This window comes from Carcharodon carcharias, chromosome 8 (genome assembly GCF_017639515.1).
Source record: "Carcharodon carcharias isolate sCarCar2 chromosome 8, sCarCar2.pri, whole genome shotgun sequence".
NCBI classification, from domain to species: Eukaryota; Metazoa; Chordata; class Chondrichthyes; order Lamniformes; family Lamnidae; genus Carcharodon; species Carcharodon carcharias.
In genome coordinates, this window is record NC_054474.1 from 16,805,253 (window position 1) to 16,829,507 (window position 24,255).

Consider the following 24,255-nt stretch of genomic DNA (forward strand, 5'->3'; position numbering starts at 1 on the left):
ACTGGGGTACGAGTTGCACACATACAGTGACTCACTGTAGTATGGGTTCCACAGACGTTGACTCTCACTGGGACACGGATTCAACACACACTGACTCTCACTTGAGTACGGGTTCCACAGGCACTGAATCTCCATAGGTGAAGAGTTCCACAGACACTGACTCTCATGGGATACAGATTCCAAACACACAGTTTCTCACTGGGGTACAGTTCCACACACACTGACTCTCACTGGGGTACAGTTCCACACACAATGACTCTCACTGGGGTATGGGTTCAACAGACACTGATCCTCAGTGGGGTACAGATTCCAAAGGACAAAACATGGGACAACTCCCGTACTCTTCTTCAAACTGAGGCAATAGAATTTATTCCATCCACCTGACATATCAAACAGAGCAACTGCTTAGTGTCTAAATGACAACACCCCTGTAGGTGCAACACTCCTTCAGTCCTGCCTCTCCAACAGTGCAGCACACTTTCAGTACTGCCCCTCTCACAATGCAGCACCCCCTCAGTTCTGCCCTTGTAAAAGTGCAATGCTCCCTCAGTATTCTCCTTCGACAATACAGTGTCCCTCAGTACTGACCTTCGTCCAGTGCAGCGCTCCTTCAGTACTGCCCCCTGACAGTGCAGCACCTCCTCAGTACTGCCCTCTAACAGTGCAGCACTCCCTCAGTACTGCCCCCTGACAGTGCAGCACTTCCTCAGTATTGCTCCTCTGACAGTGCAGCACTTCCTCAGTACTGCCCTCTAACAGTGCAGCACGCCCTCAGTACTGCCCCCTGACAGTGCAGCACTTCCTCAGTATTGCTCCTCTGACAGTGCAGCACTTCCTCAGTACTGCCCTCTAACAGTGCAGCATGCCCTCAGTACTGCCCCCTGACAGTGCAGCACTTCCTCAGTATTGCTCCTCTCACAGTGCAGCATTTCCTCAGTATTGCTCCTCTGAGAGTGCAGCACTCCTTCAGTGCTGCTCCTCTGACAGCTGATATACAACAACAATAAATTGTATTCAGATAGTGCCTTTGACATTATAACACATCCCAAGGGGTTTTGTAGCAGGTGAGGGTGCAGTTGAGCAAATCAGTAGGTGCAGAAATGTGGCAAACGGAGGGCCAAAGAGTTGCTATTTTGAAAATGCCCCAGTAAGTTAATAGGGGATAGTTTTCATTCCAGGGGCAGACACCCCAGAAGGAGGTTTGGTTGGTTGGGGGGTGGGGGTGGGGATGGTGGCGGGTGTTGTGCGAGGCACGGAAGGGGGATAATGAATAGCGATCAGAGATGGCCCTATCTGTGATTGATGCCGTGGGTATAGCGACCCGCTGTGAGATGGCGAGGTCAAGGGGGTGGCTGAGAATTGGGATTGGAGTGAGACTTGAACCCACAACCTTAGGCCTCAGAGACGAGACTGCTAACCACTGACGTTTAAGAAATACTTTTTCTCAGATTTAAACTTGGAAATCTTGATATTTGAAAAATGACTTGGCTCATGTTATAATTTGGTTAATTTCTAAAAAAAAAATTCTTATTTCTTTAAATGCATTTAGCCCTATAGATGCAGCTTAACCTCAAATCTCCTTTCTTGAGGTTGTTGATTTGACGAGGTGTGTGTTGCCTGGCAGTGAGTGTTCTTGCTAACACATCACTGAGCAGCCCATGTCACTTTAAGAATCGACATTGCAGCCATGTTTTTTGTGCTTTGTGTGTGTGTGCTGGAGCCGGCAGCTTGTGTCAAGCGCAGAGCATCACTCAGAGAGGGAAAGCTGCCGCTGCTCCTCCGAAATCGCCTGTAATCCTCCCTGTCCCAGCGCTTGGCTCTGCTGCAATGCACTCAGCGGGTAAGTGAATTCATCCAAACCATTTTAAGCAAATATATAAGAATGTGTAGCGAAAGATATAAAATAGCTGACCAGATTTTGAGAGTTGACGCAGGCAAATGAACGGCAAAGATCGGATAAACTATACATAAGAAGGGATTACCCGCTGTCCGCATCGATTCATTCAGTATAATTGCATTGCGGTGTGATATTTCGCAGGCTCTGAATTTAATTTCTATTTACTGTAATTTCACCCGTCTCCTTGTGTTTAGCACCTCAGGGCGGGGACCCTGCACTGGCTTCTCAATGCTCAGTCGCTCTGTTTTATTTAATGTGAAGGAAATGTATTTTTATGCAGCAGTGAGCCAGGGTTGAAGGTGTACTTGTTTTTTTTTTGCTTTGCGTTAATGCTTTGCCTCTGCTGCACTGAGAGCGGCTGTAGCTGGTCCCAGCGATCCCCTCATCTCCCTTTGAATGGAGCTCCATCACCCAACTGCACAGAATGAGCTCTCCCAGCCCCCTCTCACTCACTCACTCCCCCCCCTCACTCACTCACTCCCCCCCCTCACTCACTCACTCACTCCCCCAGCCCCTCTCACTCACTCACTCACTCACTCCCCCAGCCCCTCTCACTCACTCACTCACTCACTCACTCCCCCAGCCCCTCTCACTCACTCACTCCCCCCCTCACTCACTCACTCACTCCCCCAGCCCCTCTCACTCACTCACTCACTCACTCCCCCAGCCCCTCTCACTCACTCACTCACTCACTCACTCCCCCAGCCCCTCTCACTCACTCACTCCCCCCCTCACTCACTCACTCACTCCCCCAGCCCCTCTCACTCACTCACTCACTCACTCACTCCCCCAGCCCCTCTCACTCACTCACTCACTCACTCACTCCCCCAGCCCCTCTCACTCACTCACTCCCCCCCTCACTCACTCACTCACTCCCCCAGCCCCTCTCACTCACTCACTCCCCCCCTCACTCACTCACTCACTCCCCCAGCCCCTCTCACTCACTCACTCACTCACTCACTCCCCCAGCCCCTCTCACTCACTCACTCCCCCCCCTCACTCACTCACTCACTCCCCCAGCCCCTCTCACTCACTCACTCACTCACTCTCCCAGCCCCCCTCACTCACTCACTCCCCCAGCCCCTCTCACTCACTCACTCACTCACTCCCCCAGCCCCTCTCACTCACTCACTCCCCCCCTCACTCACTCACTCACTCCCCCAGCCCCTCTCACTCACTCACTCACTCACTCACTCACTCCCCCAGCCCCTCTCACTCACTCACTCACTCACTCCCCCCTCACTCACTCACTCACTCCCCCAGCCCCTCTCACTCACTCACTCACTCACTCCCCCAGCCCCTCTCACTCACTCACTCACTCCCCCAGCCCCTCTCACTCACTCACTCACTCACTCCCCCAGCCCCTCTCACTCACTCACTCACTCACTCCCCCAGCCCCTCTCACTCACTCACTCACTCACTCCCCCAGCCCCTCTCACTCACTCACTCACTCACTCCCCCAGCCCCTCTCACTCACTCACTCACTCACTCCCCCAGCCCCTCTCACTCACTCACTCCCCCCCTCACTCACTCACTCACTCCTCCAGCCCCTCTCACTCACTCACTCCCCCTCTCACTCACTCACTCACTCCCCCAGCCCCTCTCACTCACTCACTCACTCACTCACTCCCCCAGCCCCTCTCACTCACTCACTCACTCACTCCCCCCTCACTCACTCACTCACTCCCCCAGCCCCCTCTCACTCACTCACTCACTCCCCCAGCCCCTCTCACTCACTCACTCACTCCCCCAGCCCCTCTCACTCACTCACTCACTCCCCCAGCCCCTCTCACTCACTCACTCACTCCCCCAGCCCCTCTCACTCACTCACTCACTCACTCACTCACTCCCCCAGCCCCTCTCACTCACTCACTCACTCACTCCCCCCTCACTCACTCACTCACTCCCCCAGCCCCTCTCACTCACTCACTCACTCACTCACTCCCCCAGCCCCTCTCACTCACTCACTCACTCACTCCCCCAGCCCCTCTCACTCACTCACTCACTCCCCCAGCCCCTCTCACTCACTCACTCACTCCCCCAGCCCCTCTCACTCACTCACTCACTCCCCCTCACTCACTCACTCACTCCCCCCTCACTCACTCCCCCAGCCCCTCTCACTCACTCACTCACTCCCCCAGCCCCCTCTCACTCACTCACTCACTCCCCCAGCCCCCTCTCACTCACTCACTCACTCCCCCAGCCCCCTCTCACTCACTCACTCACTCCCCGAGCCCCTCTCACTCACTCACTCACTCACTCACTCCCCTCACTCACTCACTCACTCCCCTCACTCACTCACTCACTCCCCCAGCCCCTCTCACTCACTCACTCACTCCCCCAGCCCCCCTCACTCACTCACTCACTCCCCCAGCCCCTCTCACTCACTCACTCACTTCCCCAGCCCCTCTCACTCACTCACTCACTCACTCACTCCCCCAGCCCCTCTCACTCACTCACTCCCCAGCCCCTCTCACTCACTCACTCACTCCCCCAGCCCCTCTCACTCACTCACTCACTCACTCCCCCAGCCCCCTCTCACTCACTCACTCACTCTCCCAGCCCCACTCACTCACTCACTCACTCCCCCAGCCCCCTCTCACTCACTCACTCACTCTCCCAGCCCCTCTCACTCACTCACTCACTCCCCCAGCCCCCTCTCACTCACTCACTCACTCTCCCAGCCCCTCTCACTCACTCACTCACTCCCCCAGCTCCCTCTCACTCACTCACTCACTCCCCCAGCCCCTCACTCACTCACTCACTCCCCCAGCCCCCTCTCACTCACTCACTCACTCCCCCAGCCCCTCACTCACTCACTCACTCCTCCAGCCCCTCACTCACTCACTCACTCACTCACTCCCCCCTCACTCACTCACTCACTCACTCCCCCAGCCCCTCTCACTCACTCACTCACTCCCCCAGCCCCTCACTCACTCACTCCCCCCTCACTCACTCACTCACTCCCCCAGCCCCTCTCACTCACTCACTCCCCCAGCCCCTCTCACTCACTCACTCACTCCCCCAGCCCCTCTCACTCACTCACTCACTCCCCCAGCCCCCCTCACTCACTCACTCACTCCCCCAGCCCCTCTCACTCACTCACTCACTCCCCCAGCCCCTCTCACTCACTCACTCACTCCCCCAGCCCCTCTCACTCACTCACTCATTCCCCCAGCCCCCCTCACTCACTCACTCCCCCAGCCCCTCTCACTCACTCACTCCCCCAGCCCCTCTCACTCACTCACTCACTCCCCCAGCCCCTCTCACTCACTCACTCACTCCCCCAGCCCCCCTCACTCACTCACTCCCCCAGCCCCTCTCACTCACTCACTCACTTCCCCAGCCCCTCTCACTCACTCACTCACTCACTCCCCAGCCCCTCTCACTCACTCACTCACTCCCCAGCCCCTCTCACTCACTCACTCACTCCCCCAGCCCCCCTCACTCACTCACTCACTCACTCCCCCAGCCCCCCTCACTCACTCACTCACTCCCCCAGCCCCCTCTCACTCACTCACTCACTCACTCCCCCAGCCCCCTCTCACTCACTCACTCACTCCCCCAGCCCCCTCTCACTCACTCACTCACTCCCCCAGCCCCCCTCACTCACTCACTCACTCCCCCAGCCCCCCTCACTCACTCACTCACTCCCCCAGCCCCCCTCACTCACTCACTCACTCCCCCAGCCCCCCTCACTCACTCACTCACTCCCCCAGCCCCCCTCACTCACTCACTCACTCCCCCAGCCCCCCTCACTCACTCAGTCCCCAGCCCCTCTCACTCACTCACTCACTCCCCCAGCCCCCTCTCACTCACTCACTCACTCCCCCAGCCCCCTCTCACTCACTCACTCACTCCCCCAGCCCCCTCTCACTCACTCACTCACTCCCCCTCCCAGCCCCTCTCACTCACTCACTCACTCCCCCAGCCCCCCTCACTCACTCACTCACTCCCCAGCCCCTCTCACTCACTCACTCACTCCCCCAGCCCCCCTCACTCACTCACTCACTCACTCCCCCAGCCCCCCTCACTCACTCACTCACTCCCCCAGCCCCCTCTCACTCACTCACTCACTCACTCCCCCAGCCCCCTCTCACTCACTCACTCACTCCCCCAGCCCCCCTCACTCACTCACTCACTCCCCCAGCCCCCCTCACTCACTCACTCACTCCCCCAGCCCCCCTCACTCACTCACTCACTCCCCCAGCCCCCCTCACTCACTCACTCACTCCCCCAGCCCCCCTCACTCACTCACTCACTCCCCCAGCCCCCCTCACTCACTCAGTCCCCAGCCCCTCTCACTCACTCACTCACTCCCCCAGCCCCCTCTCACTCACTCACTCACTCCCCCAGCCCCCTCTCACTCACTCACTCACTCCCCCAGCCCCCTCTCACTCACTCACTCACTCCCCCTCCCAGCCCCTCTCACTCACTCACTCACTCCCCCAGCCCCTCTCACTCACTCACTCACTCCCCCAGCCCCTCTCACTCACTCAGTCCCCAAGCCTGTCTCACAGCCCCAGCCCCCACCTTTTTCACCCCTCGCTCTCCCCCCTCCCATTCTCCCCCACCTCCCATTTCCCCCCCCCCTTTTTCCCCTCCCCTCTCTCAACCCCCCTCACTTTCTCCCCTCCACTCTTGACCCCCCCCTCTCTCGAAGCCTCCCCTCCCTCTCCCCCAGCACCCCCCTCTCTCTCACCCAGCCCCCTCCTCTCTCTCTCTCTTTCTCACCCACCCCCTCCCCCATCTCTCTCTGTCTCTCTCTTTCTCATCCAGCCCCCTCTCTCCCTCTCTCTCTCTCTTTCTCCCCCATTCACTCACTCACTCAGCCCCTCTCTCTCTCTTCCAATCACTCAATCTCCCAGCCCCTCCCCCTCTCACTCTGTTAGCTCCTCTCACTCGCTCTCCCTCCCCCAGCCCTGCTCTCCTGGCCCCTCCCTCCTCCTCTCACACTCTCCCGGCTCCTCTTACTCACTCCATCAGCCCCCCTCCCCCTGACTCTCTGCCCCAGGATTGGGGGGTGTGCGGGGGTTGGGGGGTGGTATTCTGACAGGTGATCAAAAGCTCAGTCAATGGGAGAGATTGTAAGGGGCATTTCAAAGTAGGAGAGAGAGGGTTAGAGGCTTGCGGAGTGAATTCCAGAGCTTGGGGCCTCGGCAGCTGAAGACACCCCGCCAATGGTGGAATGATTAATTTTTGGGGATGCCCAAGAGGCCAGAATTGAAGGAGTGCACATATCTCAGACGGTGGTGAGGGCGGAGGAGTTTACAAAGATAGTGAGAGGTGAGGGCATGGAGGGTTTTAAAACAAGGATGACAACTCAAAAGTTAAAATGCTGGCAGACAGGGAGCCAGTGTAGCTCAGTGAGCACGGTGTGATAGGGGCACGGAATGCGGTGTAAGTTAGGATACAGACAGTAGAAGTTTGGATCAGCTGAAGTTGATGTGGGGTGGAACATGAGAGCAGCCATGAGCGTGTTGGAATAGTCAAGTCTAGAGGTGACAGAGGCTCTCAATCGCCTACATAGTCAGCCTCTCACGACAACAACTTATATTTACATGGCACCCTTAATGTAAAACATCCCAAATACCTCACAGGAGCATTATTAAACAAAATCTGACCTTGAGTCACAGAAGGAGATATATGGTTGGATGACCAAAAGCTTGGGCAAAGAGAGGTGAAGAGGCGCAAGGGGGGAATTCCAGAGCTTGGGACCCAGGTAACTGAAGACATGGCTACGAATAGTGGGGGGCGATTAAAAACAGGGATGCACAAGAGGCAGAATTAGAGAAGCACAGATACATCTTGGAGGGTTATGAAGCTGGGGGAGATTACAGAGGTAGGGAGGGCTGGGGTGAGGCCACGGAGGGGTTTGAAAACAAGGATGAGAATTTTAAAATCAAGGCGTTGCTTGTCCGGGAGCCAATGTAGGGTAGCGAACACAGGGGTGGTGGGGTTTTGCTACAAGCTTAGACATGGGCAGCAGAGTTTTGGATGACCCCAATTTTACCAGGGATAGAATGTGAGGGATCAACCAGGGGTGCATTGGAATAGTCTCGAGGTAACAAAGGCATGAATGAGGGTTTCAGCAGCAGATGAGCTGAGACAGGGGTGATAAAAACAAAAAACTGCGGATGCTGGAAATCCAAAACAAAAACAGAATTACCTGGAAAAACTCAGCAGGTCTGGCAGCATCGGCGGAGAAGAGCAAAGTTGACGTTTCGAGTCCTCATGAACCTTCAACAGAATTAAGTAGAAATAGGAAAGGGGTGAAATATAAGCTGGTTTAAGATGGGGGGGTGGTTTGTTGGGACAAGCAAGCAGTGATAGGAGGAGATAATCAAAAGATGTCACAGACAAAAGAACAAAGAGGTGTTGAAGGTGGTAATGTTATCTAAAAGAATGTGCTAATTAAGAGTGGAGAGCAGGACAAGCAAGGTAGCTCTAGTGAGGGTGGGGTGGAATACATTTAAAAATAATGGAAATAGATGGGAAAAGAAAAATCTATATAAATTATTTGAAAAAACAAAAGGGAGGGGGAAGAAACGGAGAGGGGGTGGGGATGGAGGAGGGAGTTCAAGCTCTAAAGTTGTTGAACTCAATATTCAGTCCAGAAGGCTGTAAAGTGCCTAGTCGGAAGGTGAAGTTAGGCCATGTTACAGAAATAGGCAGTGTAAGCAATGGCACGAATATGAGGTCAGAAGCTCATCTCGGGGTCAAATTAAAATGCTGCCAGACAGGGAGCCAGTGTAGGTCAGTGAGCATGGTGTGATAGGGGTGCGGAATGTGGTGTAAGTTAGGATACAGACAGTAGAGGTTTGGATCAGCTGAAGTTCATGCGGGGTGGAACCTTAGAACAGCCATGAGCGTGTTGGAATAGTCAAGTCTAGAGGTGACAGAGGCTGTCAATCGTGTAAGTAGTCAGACTCTCACAACAACAACTTATATTTACATATAACACCAAGTGACACCAAGTTTGCAAACGGACTGGCTTAATCTCAGACTGTTGTCTGAGACGGTTGGAGTCAGTAGCTAAGGAATGAAGTTTGGAGTGAGGATGGAAAATGATGACTTCAGTCTTCCCAATATTTACAGACTCTGATATGCTCCTGCATGCTTTCTTTACGTATAAATAGCACTGTTCTACCTTGTAGTGTTATTTTGTGGGAAGATTATCAATAGTGAATTTTATATACAGTTATTATGATGTTTTCCAAGCTGACAGTGGTGCAATGGTTGTTGCTAAGTTACTAATCCAGAGAACATGAGCTCAAATCCCACCATGGCAGTTTGAAAATCTGAATTTTGCTTTGGGAAGCCTCTGAATAAAAAGCAGGCCTCAGTAAGAATGACCATGAAGCCGGTGGATTGTCATAAAAACCCAACTGGTTCACTAATGTCCTTCCCTGCCCAGCTTGGCCAATATGTGACTCCTGTCCCACATTAATGTGAATCAACTTAACTGCACTTGAAATGGCTGGCAAGACATTCAGTTTCTATCAAACCCTGTGATTCAAAAAGGCTGTTCAGCACCAACTGGAGGATGGGCAACATTTAAAAAAAAAATTTACTTATGAGATGTGAGCGTCACTGGCTAGGCCAGCATTTATCGTCCATCCCTAATTATCCTTGAGAAGGTGGTGGTGAGCTGCTTCTTGAACCGCTGCAGTCCATATGGTGTAGGTGCACCCACAGTGCTGTTAGGGAGCGTTTTGACCCAGTGACAGTGAAGGAACGGTGATATAGTTTCAAGTCAGGATAGTGAGTGGCTTTGAGTGGAACTTCCAGGTGATGGTGTCCCCATCTATTTGTTGCCCTTGTCCTTTTAGATGGTAAAAGGTCATGGGTTTGGAAGGTGCCGGTCTAAGGAGCTTGTTGAGTTTCTGCACTGCATCTTGTAGATGGTACACATTGCTGTCACTGTTGGTCGATGGTGGAGGATGTTAATGTTTGTGGATGGAGTGCCAATCAAATGGGCTGCTTTGTTCTGGATGTGTATTGAGCTTCTTGAGTGTTGTTGGAGCTGCACTCACCCAGGTAACTGGGGAATATTCCATCATCCTCCTGACTTGTGCCTTGTCAATGGTAGACTGGCTTTGGGGAGTCAGGAGGTGAGTTATTCGCTGCAGGAATTCTAGTTTCTGATGCGGCTTGTTATGCCTGTGCTGGTGTTGTGAAAGAGTTATCCAATTGACCCTGTTTCCCTGCCCTCTACCAAAGACCCTGCAATTATTTTTTTCCTTTCAAGTGTTTATATACTTATATGTAGAAGGCAGCGAGGAGATTAACCAATTTGGGGTATAGAATGAACCTTGCTTGAGTTAATGGGAGAGATCCCCTGCCCTTTTTCAGATTGTCCTGTGGAACCCGAACACCCGCCTGAACAGACAGGCAATTCAACTTGGAGGATTGCACCTTCCAACAGAGCCTCACTCCCCTGGTGTGTCAGCCGAGATTATGGGGAAATTTGGCAGAGGTGTTTTACAATGGTGTTGACCCAATGAATGCCAAACTGCTGTGGCAGAAGGGTCAGAAAGCGGAGATTGAGAAGATGATTAGTACCAAAACTGGGGGAGAGGAAGAGAATATTTTCACACAAGTTGTTGTGATCTGGAATGCACTGCCTGAAAGGGATTCAGTATAACTTTCCAAAGGGAATTAGAAAAATACTTGAAGGGGAAAGATTTGGCGAAGAACAAGAGGGGAACGGATTCCACAGTGTGCTGTGCCCACCCTGCCTAAGGTACAGATGACTGTGGATAACAAGTGCACATGCTGAAGATACAGATGAAGTGGGAACTTTGACACACTGCCCACAGACAAAAAAAATAAGAGTAGGCCATTCGGCCCCTCAAGCCTCCTCCACCTATCAATAAGATTGTGACTGATCTTCTATCTCAACTCCACTTTCCAACCCTATCCCTATATCCCTTGATTCTTAAGATTCACAACCCTCTGAGTGAAGACATTGCTCCTCATCTCAGTTCTAAATGCCCTACTCCTTTTCCTGAGACTAAGACTACTAGTTCGGGACTTACCAGCCAGGGGAAATCGCCTCTCAGCATCTACCCTGTCAAAGCTTTTAAGAATTTTAAACATTTCAGTGAGATAACCTCTCATTCTTCTAAACTCCAGAGGGTATCAGCCCATTCTGCTCAATCTGTCATCGCAGGACAGCCTCTCACCCAAGGAATCCTCTCATCTCAGGAACAATCTAGTGAACCTTCATTACACCCACTCCAAGACCTTCAAGCTATCCCTGATGACTGGGAAGAATAGGTTATGGCTAATGATGAGGTGCTGCATCACTGGTCTTATATGCTTGGAGAGGGATCCAAGCCCAGCACAGCCACTGCCCACATTTCCCACTGTGTCTCACCCACTCATAGTTCTTGCAACTGGATGTTGACTTGGTATATGCTCACCTAAGGTCACAGTAACTCATCAGACCTAAGCTACCACCAGACAATGCTGACAATTCTCAAGCACCGTGAGAGAAAGTTCACAGTATCATTACAGTGTAAAAGGAGGCCATTTGGCCCATCAAGTCTGCACTGGCTTTCTGAAAGAGCATTCAATCCAGTCCCACTCCCCTGCCTTATCCTCATAACCTTGCATATTCTCTCTTTTCAGGTAGCAATCCAATTCCCTATTGAATACCTCGATCGAACCTGCCTCCGCCACCCTTTTAGGAAGTTTGTTCCAGACTCCAACCACCTTCTTGGTGAAAAGCGTGCTCCGCCGCTTTACAAATCTTTCCCCTTCAATTCCTCACTCACATTTACTCCATTTCCCAATTATTTTGAACCTGTGACCTCTAATTTTTGATGTTCTCTTGAGTTCTCACTATTTACCCTGTCCATACCCCTCCTGATCTTGAATACTTCTATCAAGTCTCCTCTCAGCCTTCTTTTGTCCAAGGAAAAGAGTCCCAACCTTTCCAGTCTATCAGCTATAGTTCTTCATCCTGGGAATCATTCCTGTGAACCACCTCTGTACTCTCTTCAATGCCTTCACATCCTTTCTCAAGTATGGCACTCAGAACTGGGTACAGCACTCCAGATGTGGTCCAAGTAGTGCCTTATACAAGTTCAACATGATCTCCTTACTCTTGTACTCAATGCCCCTATTAATAAAGCCTAAGATACTATATGCTTTATTAACTGATCTCTCAACAAGCCCTGCCATCATCAATGACCTATGTATGTTTACACTGAGGTCCCTCTGTTCCTGCACCTCCTTTTGAGGCTCTCTCTTTATTTTATACTTTCTCACCATATCTTTCCTGCCAAAACTAATCACCTCACACTTCTCTGCATTGAACTTCATCTGCCACTTGGCTGCCCAACCCACCAACATGTCTATGTCCTTTTGAATTCAAGACTATCCCCTTCACAGTTGACAACATTTCCAATCTTTGTATCATTTGCAAATTTTGAAATCATGCCCTGCACACCACAGCCTAGGTCATTAATATAGATCAGGAAGAGCAAGGGTTCCAACACTGACCCCTGAGGAACTCCACTACAAGCCTTCCTCCGATCTGAAAAACAACCATTTATGACAAAATAAAATGCGATACTATTCATGGTGAAGTGAAAGGGGAAGTTTGAGTTTTGTTTTCCTAAAATAGCAATATCTCATTTTATTTTTGTATACAACATACTGATCTGTTCTCCAATTATCAGATGTTGGAGTAGACCGTACGGCTCCTCAAGCCTGCTCTGTCATTCAGTACGATCATGATTAACCTTCTACCTCAACTCCATTTTCCTGCTTGCTCTCCTTGTCCCTTAATTCCCTGAGATCAAAAACCTGTCTACCTCAGCTTTAAATTTACTCAACAACAGAATATCCACAACCCCCAGGGTAGAGAATTCCAACGATTCACAACCCTCTAAATAAAGAAATTTCTTTTTACCTCTGTCCTAAATGATTGCCCTCTTATCCCAAGACTGTGCCCCCACGTTCTAGATTCCCCAACCAGGGGAAACAACCTATCAAGTCCTTTCAGAATCTTGTAGGTTTCAATGAGAATACCTCTTACTCTTCTAAACGCCAGAGAAAATAGGCCCAATTTACTTAGCCTCTTATCATAGGACAACTCTCTTGTCCCAGAACTGATCCAGTGAACTTTCCTGCACCATCTTCAATGCAAGTTTATCCTTTCTTAGATTTAGTGACCAAATCTGCACACAGTACTCCAGGTGTAGTCTCACCAAAGTCCAATATGATCATAACAAGACTACTTTTTCTTTGTACTTGTGATGATGGCTGTTATTTTTTCAGATTTTTGGGAATATGGTGGTATTCTGTAAAGAAGGGTGTGTGTGTGTGTCCTTGATTAATTAAACTGGGGGAGGGTAATTAAAGACAGCTTGTCTGCGAGAACGGAGAGATAAAAGGGTAAAGGTATCAGGTTCATGCATTTGTAATAAGAGGTTATGGTGAGGTTGGATTTATAAGTAAACAGGTTGGATTTAAAATTTGCACTATGAGACAAGTGGAGACTTGGTTTTCAGCTTTTGAATTTCAAAGGGAAGTATAGAAGTGACTAGGAACTTTTACAACTTACAAAGGTTTCATAGGTAAAAGAGGACAGTGTATTAAATTTTATTAACCTGAAAGTGGAGACAGAATAGGAAAACATAACACCCATTCACTTTTCCAGAACTGCTTCATCCAATTCAGGGGTACAGGAAGTCAGAGCCTATCCCGACAGGCAATGGGAGCTAGGCAGAATATACCCAGGACAGGACGCCAGTCCATTATAGGGTACACACTCACACACATTGGGACACACATTCTAAGGGATAATTTACCGTAGCCAATCCACTCAACTAGCATGTCTTTGGGTGGTGGGAGGAAACCAACGCAGACACGGGGAGAAAACGCAAACTCTGCACAGACAGACAGCCAGACACCTGAGGTCAGGATCGAACACGGGTCCCTAGAGCTGTGAGGCAGCAACGCTAACCACTGTCCAACCATGCCTCCCTGGGAAACGTAACAGATTTTCACATTTGGAGAAGTTGAGTTCAAAGAAGTGTAACGGCAATGGAATTTGAGATGAAGGGGAAAAAAATGATATTTAAGGAAGTGGCTGTGGGGTGAACCCACTGAAGACAGCTTCTGTGTGCTGGAGTGCTAAAATGCTGTGAAGCATTTGAATTGAAGAAAGCCACCCGGTTTCAAACCAGGAAAGTCTTTGTTTTCTGAACCTTTCTGTTCCTGAACCTTTCTTTTGGATTTCCACATCTGACTGGAAATGTTTGAGGAGTTTATCTTTATTAACATGACAACAATTCTTTGCCCTGAGTAATATTACTAGATTTTTATAGTTAAAATCTATAAGGGAGTTGTTGCCAAGAAGGTAGTTTACTTGTGTTTTAGCTAAGTGGGTTTTTTGGGGGTTGTTCTGTTTTAACTATGTAACTTTAATCTTATGTGCTTAAGCTTGTTTTTCTTTTTAGTAAATCTTTTAATGTTTAAAAATCCCAAAGGAGTTACTGGAGATCTATGCTTTTTAGGTTTAGTGGCTTTTCCTCCTGGTTTTCAAAGTACGAAAGAAAGGTTTATGATCAGTAAGACAGGTTTCCCTCTGAGATCTGGCTTGCTCAGCAAATAACATCTGCTGTGGTCATAATATCCTCCAATCCCCTTGCAATAACTTGCATGCTAACTCTGTGTTCCTTGTATGAGTACACCCAACATCTGAACATTAGCATTTATAGTTTCAAGCTTCTTTAAAAGAAAGATCCTGCTTTTCTGTTCTTATTACCAGAGTGAATAACCTCAAACTTTCCCATATTATACTCCATCTGACAGCTTGTTGCTCCTTTACCTTAGCCTGCCTATACCTCCTTCCCACCTCCTTGTGTTCCTCACAGTTTATCTTTCTAAGGCTGGAGATGGTGGTGTAGTGATAATGTCACTGGACTAGTAATCCAGGGTAATGTGCTGGGGACAAGGGTTCAAATCCCACCTTGGCAGCTGGTAGAATTTAAATTCAATTAATAATTTGGAATTGAAAAGCTAATGCTGACCATGAAGCTATTGTCGATTGTCATAAAAACCCATCTGGTTCACTGATGTCCTTTAGGGAAGGAAATCTGCCACCCTTATCTGGGTCTGGCACATATGTGACTCTAGATCCACAGCAATGGCCCACTGAGAATGGTGTAGCAAGCCACTCAATTCAAGGGCATTTAGGATTGGGCAACAAATGCTAGCCTTTCCAGCAATGCCCCCGGCGCAGGAAAGAATGCATTTAAAAAAAATCCCACCTAGCTTTGTATTATCAGCAAACTTGGATACATTGCTCTTGGACTTTTGTCTAAGTCATTAATATTGATTGTAAATAGCTGAGGCCCCAGCAATGATCATAGCTGCCTTGTACTTCCCTTGTCTTCTCTCTCCTTTCTTGAATAGCTATGTTACATTTGCTAACTTCCAATCTGCAGGGATCTTTCTAGAATCTAGGAAATTATGGAAAATCTGAGCCTATGCAGCCACTATTTCTGCAGCTACCTCTTAGAACCTGTGGTCTTGGGGCTTTGCCAGATTTTAGTCCCTTAAGTTTTTTCGATACTCTTTCTCTGCTGATATTGATTACTTCATGTTCCTCACTCTAATTAATCCCCTTGGTTACCCTCTATTTCTGGTATTGCCAAGGAGAGAGTAGAGAATCCCCTGGCAGATTTCTCAACTAGTACATCAAAGAAAGGGAGTTCATTTGACTGCTCTGTTTCAAAGGTGAATTTGAGCACAGGATGGAGCCCATTATGACATGTAAGGAAATGATTACACGCAGCTGCAGACTTAAATATAGCAAATGTACTATCCACATATCGGAAATGTGCAAGGGATAGGAGGTTAGCTGTCATTCCATTGAAGACATGTTTCTCATGGGACCCAACAAAGAAGTTTGAGAGAGCTGGGCCTAGAGGGGATCCCATGGCAACACCATCTAATTGGTGTCGTTAAAACCGAACTGAACTGCACTGCACGTGTTGCCGAGTTCATAGTTCGATGAATATTGATTCAATGGTGGTGCAAGCCTGCCTTCATGGTTTTATGCGCAATAAGATTGGCTTTCTCGGCAACCTCATGAATAGGGTCTGAGCCATTTGCTCACCATGCAAGCTTGGTGCCAAATTAGGGTGCGTCAAAGGCATCCTGTGGGATAACGGCTATCCTGATCAGATAATTTAACGCTGTATATCGCACAAACTCAGGAACGGGTCCAAGGCCGTCATTTTTGGCCCTGAAAAGTACCCAGTCTACCTCAGGTTACCCTGGAAGGGCACGATATTTCAAAATTTGAGCAACAGATGAAGCTAGCTGTTTCATGCTGCTACTATGCAGTAGCAACACAAGTGGTGTTCGTCACTAACAGGATGCTGCCATCAGGCCCAAAAAGACATTCTGCATATTACACAAATGAGTAATGTGGTATATGAATTTCAGTGCCAGTGTGAAGCTAGGTATGTAGGCCGACTGGCGGATCACATCAAACAGCATGTCCCAGCTGCTGTTTGCAACAGGCAGGGTACTGGCTGTATCCACCCAGTCGTGCTTACAAAACACAAACCACAGTGTCCAATATTAGATGTGATTCCACGATTGGACATTTGCTAAATAATCCTCAGTGTGCTAAGAATCACTCTGACAACCAATTTAAAATTGTCAGTCAGGCTCACAATGTGGCACATATATGTAGCTTCCAGTACACACACACATTAATACACAGGGCCCTGTGCTTTGCAGACAGAAAGACCATCTACACACACTGCGCCTGTTTCAGCTAGACAAAATAAGTGACAGCCATTCACTGGTTCATTTCTCAGGGCAATGCCTTGACCAGTCAGAGTCAAGCTGTCTGGTTTAAATTTCAAACTATGCTGTCAGTTAATTGTCAGCCACCATCAACTGGTGCATCCTCCATTACAACACTTGCACAATCACAGTCTACCTGTTAACCAATCAGTACTCTCTCCTCATATAATATAAGTTGTTGATTACATTTGGTAGTCTTGTGAATCGTCCTGATGAGTGCAAAACAAAAAGATTTGACAAAAATGTCTCTCTTTTTTCAGCAATACTCAAGTTCTGTGCTACTATTTCTGGTACATAACTTGTGTGTTTTATTGTGAAGAAAGGCACAAAATACTTGTTTAATATGTCTTCTATTTCCAAGATAATGTCTCTTGTCTCTGCCTCTAAGGACCAAAGTTTACTTTAACTATTCTCCTCCATTTTTATTAACATGTAGAAGTTCTACAATCTGTTTTTATATTCCTGGTAGATTAATCTCATGCTCTTTTTTTCCCCCCCTTTCTATCAACATTTTCATCACTCTTTGCTGGTTCCTAAAACTCTCGGGTTTAGTTCTATTCTTTGCAACATTATAAGACTCTTCTTTTAATCTAATACTATGCTTAACTATTAATCTTCTTATAGCCAGTTGATGAAGGAGGAGACCAGAAGTCAATTTTAATTTAGTTTTAGATTTATTTATCAAGTGAGGGATTACAAATGTTTAGTTCCTCACTCTACAACCCACCAGTGTCAGTAAATGTCTCTTTATATGTACACAAGTAATTATCCAATGCGTGTGCCCAATCTGTATACACTTAACCTTAATTTATACAATTAACACATTTCCTTTTTATAAATAAGACGACGTAGGATGTAGGAGCAGAAATAAGCCATTCAGCCCATTGAGTCTGCTTCACCATTCAATGAGATCATGGCTGATCTGATAATCCTCTCAACTCCACTTTTCTGCCATTTCCCCATAACCCTTGAATTCATAAACAATATTTCAAACAAATCAAGGAAAGAAAAATGACTTTGCATGTTCTCTGTAAAGCATCATAATGCAAGTCGTCCCACTTCTAGGCTCTTGAATAATCCTTTGTTTCAGAAAAAGGCATGTTTGTACCAATTAGATTATTGATGACTTGCATCAACCCATTTGATCTTGGAGATTTCCTTTTATTTTATTTATGCTAGCAAGGTCAATCCTTAGTCCATTCTCACTTCCACTTTTTGTAGCGTATTGTTATCTCACAAGGAATAACTATCTATGTAACATTTAATAGGCAAACATTTTTAGTACACCACCTATATAGAATTGCCCCTAAAGTATTTGACAAACAGAATCTCGTTTCCTTTGCTTCCATAAGAGACAACGTTTCTGCAGCTGAAGCACTTTTAACAACTCTTTTTATTTTCTTAGCTTCCCAGGCTAAAGGGCAACATTTCCCATTTTCACCCACAAAGAATCTTATGAAACCAACTGCACTTAAGTATCCATCAGGAAGATTTGGCATGAGAAGCATCACTTAAAAATAACCTATTTTATGTTTTGTGAGTCACCCATGGATGGAAACTTAAGTATGCATTTCTCCATATTTATTTTTTAAATGTTTTATTTGCCTTTAGGTTGTTTAATCATGGTACTTAGTTCCAATACATCAAAACTAACATCTGGTCTTGGCTGAGTGCATGATCAATTCTACTGACCAATCAAGCTTTGCAACTACTTTATTTCTTCTTTTAGATGTGACATCATCTTTCTGTGATGACCTAGCATGATTAACCAGGATAGGAGTAACACTCTCTAAATAGGTTTGCTGATTCAAAGTTACTCCAGAACTATTCTGCTGAATGTCTAAACAAATATATTCAAAAGCCTCTTGAAGCCTGGCTTCCAATCTTAAGTTCCACTTTAATCTTATCAATAACATATTTTGCAATTTGCACAGTATCAGCAGAAAAGAAATCATCAACATGCATCATGAAGATGCCTGCAAGTCTCCCTTTTTGATACCAGTAAAACATTGCGGGATCTGATTTTGGTTAAACACATTCTACGTTCAGCAAAACAGGTCTCGCCAAAAAATACCACACCCTGGAGACATGATTCAGGCCATAAATGCATTTGTTTAGTTTCCATGGTTTCCCCTCTGCATCACTCGCCTCTTTAGACGGTTTCAGAGATATTTCTCTCTGAAATGTTTCACCCTGCGGGAACGCGGCTTTTATGTCAATTGATCTGCACTCTCGTGGAACATGTGACCAAAACAGCAAAAGGACTTTCTTTCAGGAGTACATTTCCTGCTGTGGGAGAGTTCACTCCAACATCCATATCACCCAGTCATTGTTCAAAACCCTGAGTAACCAGCCTCGCTTTGGCCTTAAGCCCCATCTGCTTTGACCATTTCTGTACAAGTCTATCTATGTGACAAGGCTGGCTGCCTTCTATCTGGTACTTCAGAATAAACTTCATATTCCTTCCAGTGATATAATTCCTTTTGTTTTGTGCCCCATATTTGTTTACCTTCTAGTTTATTGGCAGCCACCAAAACTTCACGCTCATGAGGACTTATGCTTCTATTCCTAACTCCTGAGTGTTCTGTAGCCCATATTTCAATGTGTAATCTATTCAAGTTGTGGCCTCTATTTACACATGGATGTCTTTGGAATGTAAGAACATTGGAGCAGCAGTAGGCGGGCACTACCACCGTAAGATCTCTCTCATATGATTGGAGACTCTTTCTCCGGTAACAGGATCTATCTCACTGACTATACTGTCCCCTATCACTACAATATGCTTTTTCACTCCTTCCACTTGAATGGAATCCTGCACTGGATGCTACAGTCAGCTTGCTCATCCACTCTACAGTCCTTGTTCGCAAGCACCTGTTTATCCTGTTGGTGAAAATCAAGAGCTGACGTTCCTCCCCCATTCCCCAATACCTCCCTGAACCACAATCACACCACTCTGTCACTGACGTTTGAGCAGCTCTTGAGTTCTGCCTAACCTAAGGGATGTGACTTCCACTTGGAACAAAGCATCCATGTAACGTTTCCTCTGCCTGATGCCCCACAATGTCTGCAACTCGGACTCCAGCTTCGCAACTCTGAGCCGAAGTTGCTCCAGCTCCAGACACTTACTGCAGGATTGGGGATCGCAATTCTGTCCACAAACTCCCACACGCTGCAGCAACGGCACACCATCTGCCCTGCCGTGTCTGTCTAACATTACTTATTTATTTAATTGATTGGCTAAGTAGTTACTAATTCAGTAAAGTGATAGGTTACAGTTTCCTAGCTTAGAGATAAAGGAAAAAGACTCCACAATTACTGGAGGTCAAACAAGAAGATTAAAGAGAAACCTCTCTTCCCTCCCCTTGATCTGAATTTCCACTTGCCCCAAATTCTTGACTTTAGTGCTATTTTGATGAAGCACTTAGTTCCCCGATCACACTGTGCACCACAACAACAACGTAACCTGTACCAAAACACAGCACATTTGCAAATCAAGCATAACATCCCTTCTAATGGGTCTCTCTTCCCAGGACTCAGTGAACAAATGCGCTCATTAATGTGATACTGCCATCCAGGTTAGGACTATTTCCAGTTCAACTGCCAGTCCCTGCCATTAGTTGGTCCCACTTGGATGCTGATGTGGATTTAGATTTGGCTTTTGTGTCCCTTGGTTGAGGAGATGAAAAATGTGCCCAGATTCCTGATCCTGACCTCTATCCGCTGGATCCAGCTGGGAAGAACATGGGTGTGGAAATTGGATAGGGCAAGTCAAAGAGGTCGGAGTTACCAACCTGGATACCAGAAGAAGCAGGTCATTTATCCTGTTGCTGATTGAGGAATCTTGCTTTGCACAGTTTATCTACATTACACTTCAAAGTTAAATTGATGTCTTCGAAGTGTTCTGGGACATCCATTGGGTGTGATCAGGTGCTAAAAAAACACAAGTTCGACCTTTTACTCCAAGTATTGCGGTAAAACTAGTGAGGGGGAGAATTTCCCCTTGAGGCAACATTGATATCTGGAGTTTATCAAGAAAAGGAACTTGTTTGTCATAATTTAAGAAATAAGGCATTTAACATTGAAAGAGTTAATGTGGCAGGACATTGTTCCTTTAGATAATGTTATGAGTTTGATTTAAGGCTTCCTGTGTGATTTTTTTTTTTAAGATTGAAATTTGTACATTTAGTGAATATGTTGGTCAGAGAGAGTGTGTGATGTCGATTGCGAGGGCTGCTGACTTGGCCACGCACCAGCTTTAATCCACCAAGAGATAGGTGATGCAGAACAAAGGTGAAGGCAGCAACAGAGAGAATCCGAATCTCTCACTCACCTCTTCACCCTGCCACACTCTTTGATCCTCTCACACTGACCTCAGGAGAAGCTTGGATGGGGGAGTATGGGATGAGAGATTTAAAGAAACCAGTAGATTATCCTTTGTAATCCCACTATCTTCCCACCATGAACTGGAGGAGATGGTGCCATAGTGGTAATGTCACTGGACTCAAAATCTCAAGGCACAGGTTCATTCTCTGGGGACATGGGATCAAATCCCACCACGACAGCTGGTGGAATTTAAATTCAATTAATAAAATATGGAATTGAAAGCTAGTCTTGGTAATGGTGACCATGAAACTGTCATTGGTTGTTGTAAAAACCCATCTGGTTCACTAATGCACCTTTAGGGAAGGAAATCTGCCATCCTTACCTGGTCTGGCCTATGTGTGACTCCAGATCCACAGCAATGTGGTTGACTCTTAACTGCCCTCTGAAATAGCCTAGCAAGCCACTCAGTTCAAGGACAGTTGGGATTGAGCAACAAATGCTGGCCTTACCAGCAACACCCACATCCCATGAACAAATAAAAAAAAAATTAACTCAATAGTTTGAGCTGGTGAGCAACGATCTGCAGGAAGGAAGTGGGGTCCTCCTGTTAAAGATTTGGATCATGACTCAAGTGTAGTTTAGCCTGAGGCTTGAGTAGGGGGAGCAGTCGTGGGCTAAGTAAATCACCCAGGCCTCCATTATCCTGGGCTCATGCGCTCTATGCTCACCTGTTCCCCCTTTTAAGATTGGGGTCCAGTCTCAGTGCCCTTACCATTTCTCAGACTCCCAGTTGCACTTTTGTTCTTCCCAGGATTGAATCTTTTGGTCAATTGGACCAATGTCTGCTCAAGTTCATTGGATAGTGCTCTCACCTCAGAGTCAGAAATTGGTGGGTTTGAGCCTCACCCAAGAATTTCGAGGGCAAAAATCTAGGCTGACACTCCCAAAGCAGTGCTGAGGGAGTGCTACCCTGTTGGAGGGGCAGCGCTGAGTGAGTACTACCCTGTCGGAGCGGCAGTGCTCAGGGAGTCTTGCACTTTCGGATAAACAGTGCTAAGAGAAAGTTGAACTGTCGGTAGGGCAGTTCAGAGGCAGCACTGCACTGTCGGAGGGATGGTACTGAGGGAGCACTGCATTGTCAGAGGGGCAGTATTGAGGAAGTGCTGTACCATCGGAAGTTCAGTGCTGAGAAAGAGCTGCTCTGTTGGGGGGGAGGGGCAGCACTGAGCAATCTTGGTAATACAAGAGAATATGGAAAGTACAGAGGAGAAGTGAAAAGGGAAATTGGAGAGACAGAGATAGTATGAGAATAGATTAGCGGTTAACAGAAAAGGGAATCCAAAGATCTTCTATTTGCATATTAATAGTAAAAGCGTGCGAGAGGAGTAGCCAGGGTCAATTAGGGAGCAAAGTGAAGGTCGATTGATGGAGGCAGAAAGCTTCAGTAAAGTACGGTAACTGAAGAGGCTGTCAAGATACTGGATAAGACAAAAATAAAGTATACATACACGGTACAAAGAATGCTGGTGGTATGAAAAGAGGATAGTTCACATATTCGGATGGGATACATCCTCGATTGCTGAGGGAAATAATGGTGCTTTTGCAAAGGGGCTGGCCACAACCTTCCGGTTTTCCTTAGATAGACCGAATGGTGCCAGAGGTCTGGAGAATTGCAAATGTTACATTCCTGTTCAAAAATGGTGAGAAGGATGAACCTGGCCCGTCAGGTTAACACCAGTAGTGGGGAAGGTTTTAGAAACAATAATCCAGGAAATAATTAAAATCCACTTGGAGAAGCATGGACTCATTGTGTTTGACAAACTTGAATGAGTTTTTTGATGAGATAACAGAGAGGGTCCGTGAGTATGCAGTATGGATTTTCAAAATGCTTTTAATAAAGTGCCACGTGATAGGCTCATGAGGGAGAGGCAGTAGCATAGTGGTAATGTCACTGGACTAGTAATCCAGGCTAATGCTCTGGGGAAATGGGTTCAAATCCCACTAGGGCAGCTGGTGGAATTTAAATTCAATAAATGAATCTGGAATTGAAAACTAGTGTAAGGGTGACCACGAAACCATTGTCGATTGTCATAAAAACCCATCTGATTCATTAATGTTCTTTAGGGAAGGGGATCTGTGGGCAGATACCTGGTCCACAGCAATGTGGTTGACTCTTAAATGGCCTAGCAAGCCACTCAGTTATATTAAAGCACTACAAAGCCTAAAAGGAATGAAGCGAGATGGACGACCCAGCATCAACCTGGGTCAAACGATGCACCCAGCCCTATGGACCCTGCAAAGTCCTCCTGGCGAACATTTGGGGGCTTGTGCCAAAATTGGGAGAACTGTCCCTTGCCTAGTCAAACAAAAGCCTCACATAGTCAGACTTACAGAATCATATCTTACAATGTCCCAGATATCACCATCACTGGGTAAGTCCTGTCCCACTGACAAGACAGATTCAGCAGAGTGGTACACAGTTGGGAGGGAGTTGCCCTGGGAGTCCTCAGCATTGACTCTGGACCCTATGAAGTCTCATGACATCAGATGAGACATGGTAATGGAACCTATTGGTTACCACCTACCAACCCTCTCAGCTGATGAATCAGCACTCCTCCGAGTGGTGTTCAACTGAAGCACTGAGGGTGACAAGGACACAGAATGTATTGGGTGGGTGACTTGAATGTCCATCACCATGAGTGGCTTGGTATCACCGTACTGACCGAGCTGGGCGAGTCCTAAAGGACATAACTGTTAGACTGGGTCTGCAGCAGGTAATGAGGGAACCAAATGAGGGAAAGATCTACTTGACTTCGCCCTCACCAACCTACATGTCGCAGATGCATCTGTCCATGACAGTATTGTGCAGCCCCTGTGGGAACGAAGTCCTGTCTTCACATTGAGGATACCCTCCATGTTTTGTGGCACTACCATCGTACTAAGTGGATGGATTTCAAACAGATCCAGCAACTCAAAACCAGGCATCTATGAGGCACTATGGGCCATCAGCAGGAGCAGAATTGTACACAACCACAATCTGAAACCTCATGGCCCAGCATACCGCCACTCGACCATTACCACCAAGCCAGGGGATCAACCCTGGTTCAGTGAAGAGTGCAGGAGGGCATGCTGGGAGCAGCACCAGGCATACCTAAAAATGAGGTGTCAGCCTAGTGAAGTTACAACACACAACT

General features: G+C 47.4%; 1 protein-coding gene across 1 annotated transcript in view; it reads left to right on the forward strand.

Annotated features, from left to right (window-relative positions):
* Nucleotides 1-1,733: 1,733 nt before the first annotated feature.
* Nucleotides 1,734-24,255, forward strand: part of cyfip2 (cytoplasmic FMR1 interacting protein 2) — a 109,306-nt gene continuing 86,784 nt past the window's right edge. The window contains exon 1 of the mRNA XM_041193966.1: nt 1,734-1,840. The gene's annotated coding sequence lies outside the window, so the exon portion shown is untranslated. The remainder of the gene's footprint in view (nt 1,841-24,255) is intronic.